Genomic DNA, 19,097 nt, shown 5'->3' with positions numbered 1-19,097 from the left:
TATATCATTATTTCTGAGTTTCAAAAAAATGCTACTTTTTTAATTGGAAAAAGTTCAGGATACCAAAGAATTGTTGCTTATTTAAATTCTGGAAAATTTCCTTTTATTCACATGCTCATGAATATTGGCCAATTTAGCGTATGCAAAGCAAAGGTTAAGAAACAGAGAGTTCTCACAATTTATGATCTCTTCTACCAAGTCAGGCTGATCAGAAGATCAAGGTCAAGAAGCTTGTCAAGCACACACAGCTTAAGAATATGGAGAAAATGCTGCCAATGACATCTGTTTACAGCCTAGGGGCAGATCTGACTCCTTGTACTGCCAATGTATTGAAGATAGTTAAGATAAGAAGCTGGGCCCAAGAGAGGAAGATGGTTTTTTGTTTTGTTTTGTTATTTGTTTTAGGAGCATCATATTCATTTCATAAAAAAATAAAGATAAAAATTGATTTATTGAAGACTACTGATGTGCCTCTTGTTTGGTTAAAGGCTGCAGGCATGCAATGCCACATTCAGCCTGCAGGTATGGGAGCTTTGATAAGTCTTGAGCTACAAGTGTTTGGGCAGGGGATGGGGCAGTTGTCTACGACAGTACCTGTTTCTTTCAATTAAATCTAAAGTGTATCTCTCTCCCCACTTCCCCTCCAAACACACCCTCCAGTAGTCATCTGCAGTACAAAGTCAGAATCACAGAATCACAAGCACTGAGTTGGGTCATAAAGTTATACAAAATTAATCTCTGCCACAGAGTTTTGAAAAGAAATGGTCTGAATAACAGATATCCTTTAGAATTGAAATCAATGTTTCTGTTTATTCTGAAAATGTCTTTTGTCATTATTGTTGTTGAAAAGAAATTCCAAGGATTCAAAATTATTCATATCATTCTTGAATAACATGTATGAAATTGAATCATTCCAGTTTATAGAATTTTAACAATAATTCACACACAGATAATATAATTATTTTGATATCTTTGGTCCTCTGTTCAGCAAATGTGCCTGCTTGCAATCCTGTTGGAAGTCACAAGCAGCTTGTGTTGGAATAATATCAATGTTATTCTAAATGTAACTAAAAAACTAAAAAGAAAAATTCAGAAATGTTGGTAAAATATGTTGGGGTGTCTCTGGAAGGAATAGTCTCTCAATTTCAAAATCATTCAGTTCAGAAGCATTACCAGAATTAGGTACCATTTTGGTAAATGGTAAATTTTCTCTTGATTTATTATTAGTCAATGGGGGAAAAAATGCTTAAACTCTGTTCCAAAGGTTAAAAACATATTTGTTTTAATATAGAAGGGGAAAAAAAAACAAACCCAACAAAATCCCTCATATTTTACGAGCACAGGTTCCTTCAGTTTCCTTCACATCTTATGCATTCCAACTTGGCCAGCTACAGGAAAATGTCAAGAAAAGCAGACATTTAATTTTACTACTATATGTAGTGTAGTGAATCCAATCCTCATTTATTGTAATCAGGACAAGTGGAAGAAAGCTGCAATGGACACCTCAGCAGATAATTTCATAATGTAAGCTACAGAAATCCAAATGTTTTTAAATGTGCAATGATATTCACATTTCAATGAAGATAAGCTTAATAAATTTTCAGGACACTGTATTCTTGATAATCAAACTTCATTCTGATATTTTTCCTTTCAGAGTGTCCAATTTCTCTATAGCTGTATATAATATATGGTGCTAATCCTCGTGTTCAGTGACGGGACATAGAGGAATGATTCAAAGCTGCATCAGACAAGATTGAGGCTGAATATTATAGAACATTTCTTTACTGAGATGGTGGCCAAACACTGGAACAGGCTTCCTAGAGAGGTGTTTGGTGCCCCAAGCCTGTCAGTGTTTAAGAGGCATTTGGACAATGTCCTTAGTAACAACATGCATTAACTTTTCATCAGCTCTGAAGTGGTCAGACGAATGGACCAGGTTATCACTGTAGGTCCTTTCCAAATGGAACTATTCTATTCTATTCTATTCTATTCTATTCTATTCTATTCTATTCTATTCTACTAGTCCCCTTATGGTCTTAGGAAACAATGTCTTTCTGACATCTTATTATATTAATTATACCAATCATGGTTTACAAAGACTACACTGTGCACAAGGAAATAGCACACATTCTTTTTCTAACTTACTACATATATTAAAAATAAACTGTTCCTACTTTATAAGCAGAAATCCAAATATGAAAATACTGTTCCGTTTATTTGGAAACTAAAATATCAATGCTATAAAAAGCAATTAAAAATTCAATGAAAATATAATTTTAAAACAATCTAGTAATGGCATTTATATTATTTTTATGCTTTTAAAAGCATATAAAAAGCTTAAGTAACTTTATGTCACTGTGTCTTGAAGCATCTTATGACAATGTAGAATCATAAAGTTGTTCAGATTGGAAGGGACCTCAGGAGGTCCCTGGTCCAATCTCCTGCTCACAGCAGGGTCAGCTATTGGGTCAGGACAGGCTGATCCAGGTGGGGCTTGAAAGCCCTCAGGTTCAGAGACTGCACAATCTGGGCAGCCTTTGACATTGTCTGTCCTCATAGGAAAAATCTTCTCCATTCAGCCTGAACTGAATTTTGAAGTTACACTGTTTGTTCCTCATCCTGGTACCAGGTACTGCTCTGTACTGCCTGGCTCCTTCTTCTCAATACTTCCCTGAAGTTCTTGTTCAAGGTGTTGGGTGTTTGTATTACAATAAAATGGTTTTGTATTCTGTACATAATAAATAGCCCCTTTGCTTAAATACTAGAGCAAGAAGCCTTCCATTGGCAACCATTTTAATGTCATGTTCATTGATTTTCATTAAGGATTTTAGTGGCACCTATCATAATATCTGTAAACAGTCATGTTAATTTAACACAAAACAACCTCATAGCTAAACACAGAGTTTGACAAAAGCTGCATAGTTTAACAAAAGTCAAAGCATGACCTGGTAACAGAAGGACAAAATATGGATGTCTTCTTCGATCTAGCGGAGCACAACAAAAGCCCAGGTCTGAATGTTGAAACCATGCCAATTCATGCCAGAAATAAGGTGTACACTTTTAACACTGGAGATAAATAATGTTTTATATAACCTGCTTGAGGTCATGGCATATTCTTCTGGAAATATTAAACAAGACTGAATGCTTTCTCCCCTAAAATATATACTCTAATTCAAACAGGAATTAAATCAGGAGCATCCTGTGGCTTGTGTCAAGCAGAGGGTCAGGCTAGATGATGACAATGGTCCCTTCTGGCCTTAACATCTATGAATCTAAATGGAACATAGCACCAGAAGAACTCAAATCCCCTCACAGATTTAATAAAAGCCAAGAGCACATGACTGCCCCGGAGGCAATTTTGAGAGCTGCTAGCATGACTGACTGTTGATAATGCAGGGCTCTGCCAAGTGGCCAAGCACCAGAGCTGATAGGTCACATTTCATAACCTGAGATCTGGGATTTCAGGTAGTTGTGTGCATCACATGCAGAAAAGCCAATGACTAGAGAAGAGGAGGAAAGCACCAGGCTACTGTGAAAGTAATTTTTTAAAGAAACAAATAAAAGAAAAATCATTTTGCTTAATTTTATCTCTTTCAAAATTAAATAATAAGATTCCTTATTGAGAATTGTGAGGTTTGGTTTTGGTGGTTTTGGTTGTTTTGTTTTGTTTTGTTTTGCTTTTAATTATTGTCATGGTTTAACCCTACCCAGCAATTAAGACCCACATAGCCATTTGTTCACTCCGTTGGGCGGGATGGGGAGAGAATTGGGAGGATAAAAGGGAACACACTCATAGCAACATTTTTCTAAATAAATATATAGTAGTTATGAACACTGCTTATCAAATTATGCATATTCTAACACTGGTATTTATTTTGAATTTTTTGCGAAAAGCCTTATTAATAACTCTGCAGTAAAAAAGAGAGAAGCCAGAAAAGAAGACACAGCTATAGCTGATAGAATGTCTGAGACTGGGATTTTCATTTCCATATCTCTGTACACTATGCATGAGTCAATTTTATTGTTTAATAGTTTTGGAGTTTTTTTACTAGCTCTATTCACTTCTTGTACCCTGGGAACACTTCACTAATTTCCATATATTTATCTCTCATTTACAATAACTCCCAGAAACAAAGGATGAAACTGATTTAATCTAATTTTAAAAATGCACAGCACAAATGTCTGTATTCTGGTTTAGTCTTCCTAGTCTCCCTTGGAAATCAGTAAAGAGAAATTAGCACTTTTGAAGTGTGGTTTGCCTGATCTCCCATAAATGTATATTTGAGAATAAAAATAATATTTCAAGTTAGTACCCTTCAGTCTGGAAAACAGACAATAGGGAGAAAGGATGTGAAATGCAAGAGGGTTAAAAGATCATGAATGGTCAGCAAAAAAGTGAAACGACATCAGCTACTCAGTGTTTCTAAAAAAATAAATTAGAAATAGAAAACATTAAACAAAGATGACTGTACCTTCATTAAATCAGCCACAATGAAAATGAACTAAATGATGTGGAGTGAAAAATAGACCTATGGAACTCCATTTCAAAAGGCTGCTTAAAGTGTGAGAGGGCGTTAAAAGAAGGTTGTACAAGTAGACGTAAAAGAAATAATTTACAAATTGCTAAAATCTCAAAATTACATGCATGGCATGCAAATCCTTTGATTTCATATAGCCAGAGACCAGAAGAGTAATCAGGAAAATTGCCATATAAGTGCTTACCCTTCCCTGATGTAGGTGGACCCCTGGTCAGTCTAAATATGGTTCTGTTATACACATACATTGACTATAATGGATGGAGTGGACATAGCTTCAGAAGAAAGTGAAAATCTACACTGCAGATGACTGTATTTGATCAGATGAAACCCACAGAGTGCCTTTGAAAGCAAAATCAGCTCAGGTTTAAAATAGGTTGTATGTGGGAGAAGGAAAATCAGCCAATAAGGTGGTGGATTTAGCATTTTTCCAGGTAAGCTAACTTCCCACCAGAGTTCTGCTTATACCTGATTCTAGCAGTCGATTAATTTAATCATAGGGCTATTGGTTTTTCAAATAGTACTTCTGAAGTTCTTCAAATCAGAAATTAAATTGGATTTACTACCACAGGTTAAAAAGGACTGCTGCAGGTTAACCACTGTTGACAGCTAAATCACAGCAGGATGAGGGAGACAACCAGATAAGCAAAAGTGAGAAAAAATATTTACATAGCTCACCAGAGAAACCCAATTTTTTTTTCAAATTCATCTGAATAGACACCTTAGTTGTGTTTTATACTAGATTAATCTCAGCTTCATTTCTGTAAAGGTTAAAATTATTATGTGCTAATTATTATGTGTTGCCCAGTCTCGTCAAAGCAGATGGGCTTCCTTTATCTAGGAAGGGCAAAAGAACTGTAGCCCATAAGTTGGCAGGGTTAGTTAGGAGGGCTTTAAACTAGGTTTGAAGGGGGAAGGGACGGCAACTGGGCTCTCCAGAGATAGGCCTAAGGGCATAGAACCCGAGTTGAGAATGAAATCAATGGCCCAGCTGAAGTGCATGTACACCAATGCACGCAGTATGGGAAACAAACAAGAGGAGCTGGAAGCCATAGTGCAGCAGGAAAACTATGACATAGTTGCTGTCACAGAAACGTGGTGGGATGAATCACATGACTGGAGTGCTGCTATGGGGGACTACAAGCTCTTCAGAAAGGACAGGCAGGGAAGGAGAGGTGGAGGGGTGGCTTTATATGTTAGAGAGTCTCTTGACTCTGTTGAAGTTGAGGTCAGCGGTGACAAGGTTGAGTGCCTGTGGGCCAGAATCAGGGGCAAGGCCAACAAGGCTGACACCCTTGTGGGAGTCTGTTACAGACCGCCCAACCAGGATGATGAAGGAGATGAATTATTCTACAAGCAGCTGGCGGATGTCTCAAAATTTCCAGCCCTTGTTCTTGTGGGTGACTTTAACCTGCCAGATATCTGCTGGGAGCAGATAAGAGGCAGTCAAGGAGGTTCTTGGAGTGTATAGAGGACAATTTCCTTCATCAACTGGTAAATGAGCCTACCAGGGGGAAGGCTCCGCTAGACCTACTGTTTACAAACAGAGAGGGGCTGGTAGATGATGTAGTGGTTGGAGGCCACTTGGGGCACAGTGACCATGAAATAATAGAATTTTCAGTCCTCAGGGATGTAAGGAGAGCCATCATTAAAACCTCTGCTGTGGACTTCTGGAGAGCAGATTTTGGCCTATTCAAAAAACTGATTCAAAGCATATCCTGGGAAACAACCCTTAAAGGCAAGGGGGTCCAAGAGGGATGGACATGTTTTAAGAAGGAAATTTGGAGTACACAGCAACAGGCTGTCCCAGTGTGCCAAAAGGCCAGCTGGAGGGGAAGACGGCCAGCTTGGTTAAATAGGGAGATTCTGCAAGAAATCAGGGATAAAAAGAAAGTTTACAGACTATGAAAAAAAGGGCTAGCTACTTACGAAGAATTTACAAATACAGCTAGGTCATGCAGGAAAAAGATTAGGGAAAGAAAAGTGGAATTTGAAGTAAATTTGGCTATTTCAGTTAGGGATAACAAAAAGTCCTTTTATAAATACATTAATAACAAAAGGAGGGGCAAGGAAAACCTCCATTCTCTGTTGGACTTGGAGGGAAATATAATTAAGGAAGATGAGGAGAAGGCTGAGGTACTTAACACCTACTTTGCCTCAGTTTTCACCAGTAAGACAGGTGGCCCTCAAGACAACTGGCCTCCGGAGCTGATGGACAGGGAGAGGGAGCTGAATACCCCTCCTGTATTCCAGGAGGATATAGTTACTGACTTACTGAGCCAACTGGATCCTAACAAGTGTATGGGACCAGATGGGATCCATCCCAGGGTGATGAGGGAGCTGGCAGAAGAGCTTGCCAAACCGCTCTCCATCATCTTCCAACAGTCCTGGCTCTCTGGGGAGGTCCCAGATGATTGGAGGTTGGCCAATGTCACCCCAATCCACAAAAAGGGCTGCAAGCAGGACCCTGGCAAGTACAGGCCTGTCAGCCTGACCTCCGTGCCTGGCAGGGTTATGGAGCAGTTCATCCTGAGTGCAATCACACAGCACCTTCAGGGTAGACAAGGGATTAGACCCAGCCAGCATGGGTTTAGGAGGGGCAGGTCCTGTCTGACCAACCTGATCTCTTTTTATGATCAGGTGACCCACCTGGTGGATGAGGGGAAGGCTGTGGATGTGGTCTATCTGGACTTCAGCAAGGCCTTTGACACTGTCTCCCATAATATACTCCTGGAAAAGCTGGTAGCCCATGGCCTGGACAAGTGTACCCTCTCCTGGATTAGGAGCTGGCTGGAGGGTCGGGCCCAGAGAGTGCTGGTGAACGGAGCTGCATCCAGCTGGCGGCCGGTCACTAGTGATGTTCCCCAGGGGTCTGTATTGGGTCCAGTCCTTTTTAACATCTTTATTGATGATTTAGATGAGGGGATTGAGTCCATCATCAGCAAATTTGCTGATGACACCAAGCTGGGAGGGAGTGTCGACCTGCTGGAAGGCAGGAGGGCTCTGCAGAGGGATCTGGATAGACTTAAGAGATGGGCTGATTCCAATGGGATGAAGTTCAACAAGGCCAAGTGCCGGGTCCTGCACTTTGGCCACAACAACCCCCTGCAGCGCTACAGGCTGGGCACAGAGTGGCTGGAGAGCAGCCAGGCAGAAAGGGAACTTGGAGTACTAATTGACAGGAAGCTCAACATGAGTCAACAGTGTGCCCAGGTGGCCAAGAAGGCCAATGGGATCCTGTCCTGTATCAAAAATAACGTGGCCAGCAGGACCAGGGAAGTGATCCTTCCCCTGTACTCTGCATTGGTGAGGCCACACCTTGAGTACTGTGTTCAGTTCTGGGCCCCTCAGTTCAGAAAGGATATTGAGGTGCTGGAGCAGGTCCAGAGAAGAGCCACAAGGCTGGTGAAGGGACTGGAGCACAAGCCCTATGGGGAGAGGCTGAGGGAGCTGGGGTTGTTTAGCCTGGAGAAGAGAAGGCTCAGAGGTGACCTCATCACTGTCTAGAACTACCTGAAGGGAAGTTATAGCCAGGTGGGAGTTGGTCTCTTCTCCCAGGCACTCAGCAATAGGACAAGGGGGCACGGGCTTAAGCTCTGCCAGGGGAAATTTAAGTTGGATATCAGAAAAAAATTCTTTACAGAGAGAGTAATCAGGCATTGGAATGGGCTGCCCAGAGAGGTGGTGGATTCACCATCCCTGGAGATTTTTAAATGCAGATTGGACGTGGCGCTGAGTGCCATGATCTAGTAAATGGACTAGAGTTGGACCAAGGGTTGGACTCGATGATCTTGGAGGTCTTTTCCAACCCAATCGATTCTATGATTCTATGATTTTGAGGATAGGGAGTTGTATGTCTGTATATATTCATGCACTGAATAGAAAAACTAAATTTTGTTTTGACTGTCTTCCTGTCAAGATATGACTTCTCCACCTCAGTATTGTATTTAAAAAAAAAACAAAACAAAACAGAAACATAACATGCTCATCTATAAACGTTGAAGGACATCTCAGTAGATTATTTCAATTACTACAACCCCCAGCTACTTTTTTTTATCAGATACCTACTATTGCACACATAAAAGCCTTCATGATGTCTCCCCTTTCCTATGACTCCTGCCAGATTCTGTAGCACAGCTTCATATGTACATATTATCATGTTCTCTTTAGAAACTGTCTTTCCTTTGGCCTTAACTGACTGCTCTAATGGAAGTCCTGGAGAGAAGCAATACTGCCTTTTTAAGAGCAGAGCAAGAAAACTGTTTAAAGGGCTCTACAGAATTCAGGGCTCTCTCCATTCTCACAGTTTCCTTGTTTTCCTGACAGACCATGGAGAGAAATCTGAGCAATGTCAGCAGCCATGGGCTGCTGCCCAGTTTCCTTGTCTCCTACCTCTCCCCTCTCCAAAACTGGTCTCAGATATACAATGAAGCTCCATACGGTCTGTAGGAAAAATATGTTGTACTATGATGATACTGCCACAGCAGCCAAGATACCAGACACTTTATACATATAATGCATGCATTTTTTGAGCAGCTGAATTACAGTTTCCTTAAATTAAAAAAAAAATATAAATTAAGCCAAAATGTTTAGCAATATTACTCAGACCAGATATTCTACGATGATCACATTGAATGTTTCGCACTAGACAGCTGATACATTTAACTACAGAAAAGCTTAAAGCAAGTGACAAAACAACCCTCCAGACTTCCTATATGTTTTTAAACTGAATGTGGAATGAAGAGGAAAAAAATGGAAAAAAACATCTTTACAGTATATTTTGAAGGATAGACTGTACCTACTGTAACAAGTCTCAATGTATATCAAAAATGTGCAGCAGCACAGAACATCCAGAAATAAATAGATCTTCAGATAACAGCAGAGCAGAGAGTTTTTTAAAATATTGATTTCATGTATGCAGAGAAAATTCTTCTTTGACATTGTAGATTGAAAGGAATATAGGCCAACAGGCAATTTTTTTATAAAATATCTGCATTTCTCAAGCAGTTTTATGGAATACATGAAACAATCTTTGGAAAATTATGATATGCTGTGGACTACACAGTGAGATAATCTGCTGTAACTAATAGAATAGTACTGTGAATAGAGATGGTGGGAAATATCCTTTAGTGATTTGTAGTGGCAACCAATGCAGTTCAGTTTTTTTTTCTGTATCTCACAATTTTTCATACAGTTTGAGTACTAGATGATAAAGAAGCTAACATGAAGTTTTATGAGGAAATTACAATGCTGATTTTTCTGGAGACATTACCTGGTTCAGCTCTGTGTATTGATGGAACAAAAAAGACTCACCAAACAGCAAGCAAATTAAAACAAAACAGTTTGATGGTTTCATCAATGAAAGGAAAACAAAACAAAACATGGTTATTAATGTCCCCAAAGGAGCATAACTTCAGAGAGAACTATTAAAGAAAATAAGTCAGTTTTACTATCAAGATTGGAGTCTTGCAATGAAAATGAAACTATGCTAGACATCTAGCAATGATGACCAAATGCTGCTATAGCTTTGAAAAAATTTGGAAAAATATCATGATTAGCATTGTCTCAAAAATGATTTTTCAAAACTGCCATCTTTATGAAACAATCATAACGATTTTCAGTAGTGGTTAGCAAGAACAATTAACTAATTCAAAAGCTTTGATTGAAGGAGTTTATCAAAACTTACTGAGAAGGTCATTATACTGTAATTTCTAAGGAAAGAAGCCAAAGTCATTAATCAGCCATGAGGGAAAAATGGAAATAAACATATTCAGGATAAGCTTTTAGAGTAATATTGATATGACCTTTATGCCAAGTAGTAATACAAACACCATTCAGAAGTAGTAGATGAATGAGAGCTAAGAAAATGTGACAGACAATAATGGAACTCTGTTCATCAACATGACACTAAAAACCTGATGACCATCATAAAAATGATTATATAAGTTGCAGAAACCAGAGTCCAGCCCATGAACAGGATTGTTTGCAAAAATAGACAAGAACAAGAAAAAAAAACCCACAACTTTTCTTCAAGAACAGTTGAATAATCCATCTAGGATTTATGATCATTTTCTCAGTACTCACAGTTAAACTGTGCCTGTAGTCCTTCCCCAGTATGTTGATTTTTCTTAGCAAATACCAATCTGCAAATTAGTTTAAAAAACCCAAACACTGTGAGGGAACACATTGGATTCCTTCATGACCCCCTACCAGTCTCCATTTAGCATAGATGTTAGTCAAATTTAAGAATCAGTCAAAAATTAAATGAAGAGATCTTCAGTGTCAGCTTCTCCTCATTTCCCTTTGGGGACTTTGATCCAGTGTTATTAATGGCACAAGAAGTCTGACTGCTAATATATAGAGTAAAACCATATTGGAACAGGAGACCCTGGTCCATAATGAAGGACACTCGTTTTGTTACAAAATGTTGCTATTTTTTTAATCCCACAGTTTTCTAATAAATATATACAAAATATTGTCTAAAGCTAATGTTTTATTATTTTGTATTTGCTTTTAATTTCAAATAGTGTATTCAGTATTCTATGTTTACTCAACATCAATATTTGAATAGTCGTTCAGAGGTACATGCTAAAGCCATGGCCAATCAAGCCTGGCTAATATTATACATCTAGTTAAACCTAACCTTCAACTGTTCTCTCTGATCAACCTCTGTCTTCAACTAATGGATTTTTAGCACCACATGTGAAGTCTGCAGTATGCATCAGCATCTTTTACATTCACTCTGTCCAGAAAAGAGAAGGAAAATATCTGAATAAAAATGCCTAAATGGAGATTCAGCTGTACAAAAACAACCTATTCATCTGCACAGGGGAGACTGAATGAGAGAGCTAAGTTTAAATGTAGCAAACTGCTAACTTAATTGACACTACTAAATACATGCATGAAGGGCTACAGACATCCAGTGTATTGTTTGTGGGATTTTGGCTCCCTTAAATTTTGTCCAGTGGAAGCTGACTGAATCTTTATGTTTGACTTGAAAGAGTTCCTTTTTCAGGCTTTATTTTTATTGAACTTCTTTATATTTGGCACAAGTAGTTTTAGTGTTCCTTGAAGGCCTGCAAAAAGATGCAGAAAAATACAGTGAGTCTGAGGATGGAGAAAATTCATTGTAAGATTGCTACGATTCCTTTCAGTCTCTTTGCATGTAAGAATTTATTTTTACAAAGAGCTTCACATGAAGTCATGCCCACTTTTCAATTTAATAGACATATATTAATGTAATATGATATAATGTCATACCAAGTAGAAGTACATTTATACTGTGTTACCTTACACTTAAATAACTAGAAACTTTGTAGGAAAATCACTACTCTCTATACTGACTTTAATACTTTTTTTTCCCTCATGAATCTATCACTACAGTTTAGTTCCAAACCTTTGTCTAGAAAATTTTTCACATGTAACTTTAAGCATTAAAAAAAGCTTCCACAGTTCAGTAGCAAAGCTCTCATGTGCATTACATGAACGGTTGGTGGCTTGCAATGTAAGACCACTAATATGGGTCCTTCAGCAAAATTCCTGGGCAGCAAGTAAACACAAAGGCAAAGGAACATGGGCAGCTAATGGTTAACTATTACTAGCAGTTGAAAGAAGTCTGTTCTAAGTATGATGTGATGGCTTTAGGGTCCTCTGTGAAATTCATAGTCTTTAATTCTGACTACTGCTAAAATCTTTAGGGGATTTTATATTTCTTTTGGCATCAAATACCTTGCATTCACTTTCTTATTTATACGTTAAAGTGCATGCCAAAGCTTTCATTCAAAAGTATATGCCCAAAGGGATTTGCAGTCTTGCAAAACTCTCATAAAAACTTATAATAGGAACCAAAGACCTTAGAATCAATCTATTAACACACTGATCACACGTAATGAAAACTCTGATAAATCATGGAGTTTAAGGACAAAGGGAGCTATTGTACAACCTATTCTGATCTCTTATATTTCACAAACTGTAACTTTTCACCCAGTAATTTCCTGATCTCTGGATGAGCTAATGATCTTCAAAACAGCTTTACTTTAAACTTTAGTGGCAGATACTCTGTCTGAACCCCTGGTAATAGTTCTAGTGGTTAATCACACTGATTGCTTCAGTGGTTGATTTTTGCACTGAACTTCCCTAGCATTCTCTGTCAGCCTTTGGATGTCAGTATGTCTTTATCAGATAGCTCTCTGCTAAAGAATTCTTCCTCCAGTGCTACTGTCACCATTTCATGATCACTAAATCTCTTCTTTGATAAATTAAATTAAATAGAGGGAAATTCTATAAGGATTTCCAAATATTTTGATTTTTTTTTCCACTTCTGTTCTGACCTCATTTTGTAGGGCTGTTGAAACATTGATTTCATCAGTTTTTATGGCACAGTAATTGGCCCTGTGCCTAACCTTCTCCTTCTGTGCTACCTATTGCCTCAGCCACAACTGGGGAAAGTGCATACCAGGCCAGTCTGACCTCTATTTGTGGTTCCTAGCCATATGAACATCTATTTGGCTTTAAATGAGAAAAGCACATCAAGAGACTCTGAGGAACCAATTTTTACACATGATTATTCCTTTTCTCTCAACCAGTTTCACTCATCTGCAAATTTCATTACAGTTTTATGTTTGCTTCCAGTAAAGTACTTGATTAGCACTGGGCCAAAGAGATACTCTTCCTGATAGTCATCCAAACTTCATCAGCTGAAGATGCCCATATCCTCCACCAGCTGTTACAAGCAAATTAAAGCCTGGATTACTTATGTTCTCCATGTATTTCTGCATTCAGATTTAACAGTCAGACCTCAAGGATAGAGTACCCTACTAAACACTTCTTAAAATTGATATGGGTTAGAATAATAAACTTTGGACATGAAGAAGGAATTGGTTATTAATTTAATTCATATCCAAACAATCCATAAAATAATTATTAGTCTGATTATAATGTCAGTAAAACTTATCATTGATAGAAGCAGGCTTCCTACTGTCCCCCCTTTCTTGGATACTATGATCACCCTTTCATTTCTGCATCCAATCACAAGTTTGATAAGAGGTTTTTCTCAAGAAGTGGAGTGGGGGTGAGTTTCTCTGCCCCAAGTTCTTGCCTTACAGTGTGATACTGATGTTTTCCTAATTTTAGATGCCAAGTCTGCTTTGGGTATTTTTTTTATAATTTTGCAAAAATCACTTTAACATGTTCTTTTTTGATTGATTATCCTTAAACCCAGCTTTACCCAGTTTCCAGGTTGAATTCTGTAATAATCAGGGAATGATCAGTCATTTGTGACTTGTATTTACAGCTCTGTGGCCTTTGCACCATCCTGTGCTTGTACTTTCAAGGCCTTAAGTTCTTGTGTTTTGAGTGCCCATTGCAATCTTTGTTAGAGCAGCAGTTCATGCAAGTGATATTTTATTAGCTCAGTGTAGTAACACATACATCCTGGTCCTAGTCCTGAGGCCATTAATAGCACATTTTACAAAAGCAGAAATGGATGCTGTGCTCTGATAACTGCAGACTCTCCGTATCAATCAGCTATGGTAATAATGCTGGTAATATTTTTTATGATATGATTCGTAGCTAGAGTTGAGTTCTCTATTTATTCAGAAAGCAAGAAAAACTCTCTTGGTATATACATTCTGCCTTTCACAGATAAACACAATCTTGTTTTGGCAACATTTGGAGTCAGTTCTGGTCTGGCAGGAAATTCATATAAGTTCATTTACTGTAGAGTACGTTCTTGACATAAAGGCTCATCTCAGGTAAGGAAGCACATTCTCTTCTACTTATAATTGCTCTGGCACTATTTCTCCCTGAAAGTGACTGAGTAGAATTAGCAAACATTTTAAATTCCTGCTACCTAATCAAAATATCTGATCGTTTGCTGAGATCTATATCGGGTTGCTTGGAAAGCAAAACCCCCCATATTATACAAGCTAGGCTGACATTCTAGTTGTTGCACTTGTCATTATACAGACTCAAAATGTATATATGACAGTAAGACTTACAGTCTGAGACTGACTTGTCTATTACAGGCTGGATTTATCCTCTGATCACAGCATAATGCTTTCATGGCTAAGACAGAAAGATTTCTGATGAGTGTTAACATTTCAGTGAGACACAAAAACCACTCTTGGTACACAGGTCTAAACAGGTCAATGGATCTAATCCTTTGCCAAAATGCTACAGTCCTCACCAAAGTCAATCAAAACCAAAAATGACAGAGAATTTTGCCTTGTGTGGTAGCGATTGAATACAGCATGTCTCTCAGGTAAATACTTTCAAAGGAACTGTATTGCAGCTATATGTCTAGTTGCAATTTCTGGGAAACATGTTGCAGCATATTTATGTGACATGCAATGCATGTGCTCACTTTTAGTGCCCAACAGCATTGAGCAGAGAGCATGAAATATTTCTACCAAACAGAATCTGTTTGTTTTTCTTATGGAGAGTGATCTTTGCCTTCGTAGCTACCTACTGATGAAGAAAAAAAATTAAATAGTAATAAATCAGTACTAATTATAAAAAGTCTTTAAAGGAGTTTATGAAAGATGAAATTTACAGGAATTTACCCATTGCATCCAAATTTGCCTTTCAAATTATCAAGAATCATTTGCAAAGAAAATTAGGAAGTTGATACATAAATAGGAAGGATTTCCAAGGAGGTTGACTTAATCTCCAAGTCTGTCATACTTTTACTATGTGACTTTAGTCATTCAGAAGCAATTAATTGTACCAAACCTAGCTGTGAAGAACCATTGTTAACAGAGATAAAGACATCAAGCTGCCTTTATAGTCAGTGAAGAGAAAAAGATAGTTTTAGTGTGTGGTTTCTCTGATCTTAGATACTTAGTTAATGTTGAGGAGAATTATAGCCTTGAAGTGCCTGTTTTTCAATACTGATTTAAAAGGGACCCTAAAGGCATTGGCTTGCATGTGGATACCTACACAGTGGAAATATAACTGTTTAAATGAGCCCTGTCACTTGTGTATTTGTGCCTTATTTTGTGCATAGAAATTGAGGAGAACTATGTTATTTTTATAGTTGTTTGCTTTTTCTCAGTCTGTTAATAAGATAAGGTATTCTCTCAATTTTTATACAAATGAAGTTTCAATATGGAACAGTTCAACCATTACACTGGTATGAACAAGTTCAAACTTTTAAGAAATAAATCTCTAAATCAATTTTAATATTTTCCTGATCTAAACTGAGATTTCTTTTTTTGCTTATAGTAATATAATTTCTATTAATGGCAAATATAACTGCAAATTGCCATACCATCTGAATGCCAAGATACACCTGAATATATGAAATGTCATTCAGAAAAATCATAGCCTTAACAGTGATCCCATTTTGCCAATTGCATCAACTAAAATCTCACCGTAAACCAAAAAATAATAATTTTCAATCATTTAATCCTCCTCTAGAACGCAGGTGCTGCACTTTGGCATAAAGTGCTGTTCCTACTGTACAGCAACTATGTGCAAATTAACTCTAAGACAAAACAACTGAGTGATTTTGGACATTGCATAATATATTGAGAATGAGTGTCCTCTGAATGAATACCTTCAGACACAAGAAGAGTGAGGACATCATAGAATCATAGAATAGTTTAGCTCTCCGTTAGCCAGATAAGGAAAACTGGACTTGTAGATCCCTGCATTTCAGTAATACAGAGAATTTAAATTTTTCTTAGTTTTGTTTTTGTAAATTATGATATTGCTTAATCACTAACATATGAAAATTAACCTTGATGGATATAAAAGGATTAAAGAACACTAAATGTAAATCCCAATAGGCTTAAATTATCTCAGTTATTCAACCTAGTGAGAACCTCTAAGTCTTTTCCAAAATGTAGGTGGGTATGTAAGTACAACAAATCAAAAAGAAGCTAAGATTTCACCCTGTACAACAACACAACTGAAAATGAGCTACCAGACCACCATGTGGTGCTGGAAAGTCATCTGGCTTGCTGTGAACAAGGGCTTGACACTGCAAAATTAAAATCTCTAGGTGACTCTTACATGAGGGGGCCTAACTATAGCTAGCTGGCTTATGTGTTGAACAAGCTGGCTTGGCGCTGAAGAAATATTGCAGAAGGGTGTCCTCCCACCAGGAAATATGAGTAACAACCCTTGTTCTTTAGAATGACTGCACGAGGGAAGTCATATGCCACACTGAGATTTTATTTTGCTCTTTGAAAGATGTTTTCATATATGAACAAGTTTTCTGACAGTATCTTCTTTATAACAAACGTTTCTGTAATATCATCCAGTGAAAGACCTGAAATGTCAGATGGAAATTAAAAAGAAAATAGGAGGGGAAAAATACTCCCTAATTCTAATAAGGCAAAATAATTGTTCTGACATTTCAGAAACAATAATTTTTTCCTAAAAACACCCCTTTAAATTACATTATTTTTATCGTATTTTAATAATTCAAAATATTTCAACTGTGGAAAAAATTATTACATATTACTTGTATCCAAGATTCCCATGCATATTCAGTAGCTCTGGATATCTGAAAATTCCTGCCATGAAGCTATATGGACACCAGTAAGACATGTTTCACAGTGTATTGAGTCCCAAACTAACCAAAGGGATATTCCATACCATATGACGCCAGCTTAGATATAAAAGCTAAGGAAAGGAGGAGGAAGAGGGGCTCTTCACTATGTACAATTTTTGTCTTTGCTTCATGGCTGGACATCACTCGCTGATGAGAAGTAGAGGATAAACCTTATCATTTTTCTCTTCACTTATATGCATGCAAACTTTTGGGTTTTGCTTTAGTAAACTGCCTTATTCTCAGCCTGCAAGTCACTTTCCATCTTATTCTGTCTCCCTGCCAGTGGGGAAGGGCAGTGATGGAGCAGCTTGGTAGGCACCTTGAGTCCAGTCAAGGTCAACCCACCACACACAGCTACAAACTAAGGAAATAGGGAGGGGTTAATTAATTCGGTTAGTACTGTATCCCATGAAAATTCCACCTCTTCAATGATTGAGATACACTGAAGTTGAAGAGCTGAGATATTTTAACTGGAATAACATCTTTTTTCCACACAAAAAAAAAAACCATCTAAAAGTTTGAGCTGATTTTTTAAAGACAAAATTAAATATATTTATTTCTCAATTATTTTTTAACATTTTAAATCATATCTTTTACTTTTAAATTACAACAAAGCCAAAATTTTATATAAATATTATAAAGCTATTCATTTTAGATGGCAGGTAGGAAAAGCTTAAATTTTCCAATGATGATTTAATCTCTTCTCTCCAACAAGCTTTCTCTGTAGCTTCAACATGTTTTACTGATATTCATTAAAAAAATTTCAAAGATCTATGAATTCGTACCACGCAAATACCAAAAGTCAAATCACAACCCCTTCTTGACAGATGCATCAATATTTATTACTTAATTCATATCTCAACTGAATTTCTGTCCTAATTGTAAGCAAGAAAATAATGAGCGTCTTTTATCAGGCCATTATGTCTTGACAGCTGATGAGTTTTCAAAGATTTGCACTTTTCATAAGCTTTCTAGCACTTGGCTCCGATGTCACCTGGTTTGCACTGAACTCATACATATAGCTATTTTACTACCTGCTAAGTGTTTTGATTACAGATTCTAATCTTTAAAATAAAGCTATCTCTCCTGATACCTTCTAGTCACAGTATCCTAGCAACAAAGCTTACTTCCCTTGATTCTGAATGCAGAAGAATATATGGATACTTAAGCTTTTATGTTTCATTTCAAGCAGTCTGACTTTTTCTCAAGAAGGGCTTTGCTTCCTTAAAATGCTATAAATCAATGCAAGATCACAAACAGGCAATTTTAAACATTTTTGTTAAAAAAACCCCAACACCTTAACATGCTTAAAATCATAACTGTATTCACTTGGGCCACACACACATTAATTTTTTATTTTCTGTATATGATGCTGGCAAGATCAGATACCAATAGGAGAAAGTTCTCTTAAAAGTGTAAGAGGAGTCTGTAGTTAGTAAAGTAGCAGATTGCTCAAACCGAAATTCCCTTCTTTAACACACAGAAAATACCTTTATTTTATTTATTGAAGATTTTGTCCTATAAAACACCTAAAATAGCAAACCTTTATGTATAAAATCTTATCAGAGATCTGGTTGAAGATTTTTGTTTATTCTATAAGGCAAAGTATTACAGGCAAAACTTGTAAATCTCACAAATTGTTTTCTTCCTGTCCTGTGACCTTTGCATTGTGGTGGGAATCCACACAATACTGAATGCTCTCCTGTTCATTACATTACTGTGCTCCTTTCTGTTACTGGCACTTAACACTAGCACCTGAGAGTCCAGTTTGCTAATTCTCACCCATTTATCAGCACAAATGTATAAGAGATTTGAATGCTATTTATCTGACCATCTTGAGAAGACCAAATATCATCTATATACATGCTTTCAAACCTTTCTGTTATTACACAGAATATGTATTTAACACATGGTAATCTAATCTCACATGACACCTCAGTCCAAAACCAGAAAGCTTCTCCATGTCTTTGTTTATTAAGTATGAGCTTATAAGGAGAGGAAGA

Source organism: Pithys albifrons, chromosome 1, assembly GCF_047495875.1.
Source record: "Pithys albifrons albifrons isolate INPA30051 chromosome 1, PitAlb_v1, whole genome shotgun sequence".
NCBI classification, from domain to species: Eukaryota; Metazoa; Chordata; class Aves; order Passeriformes; family Thamnophilidae; genus Pithys; species Pithys albifrons.
Note: the sequence above shows the minus strand (reverse complement) of the source record.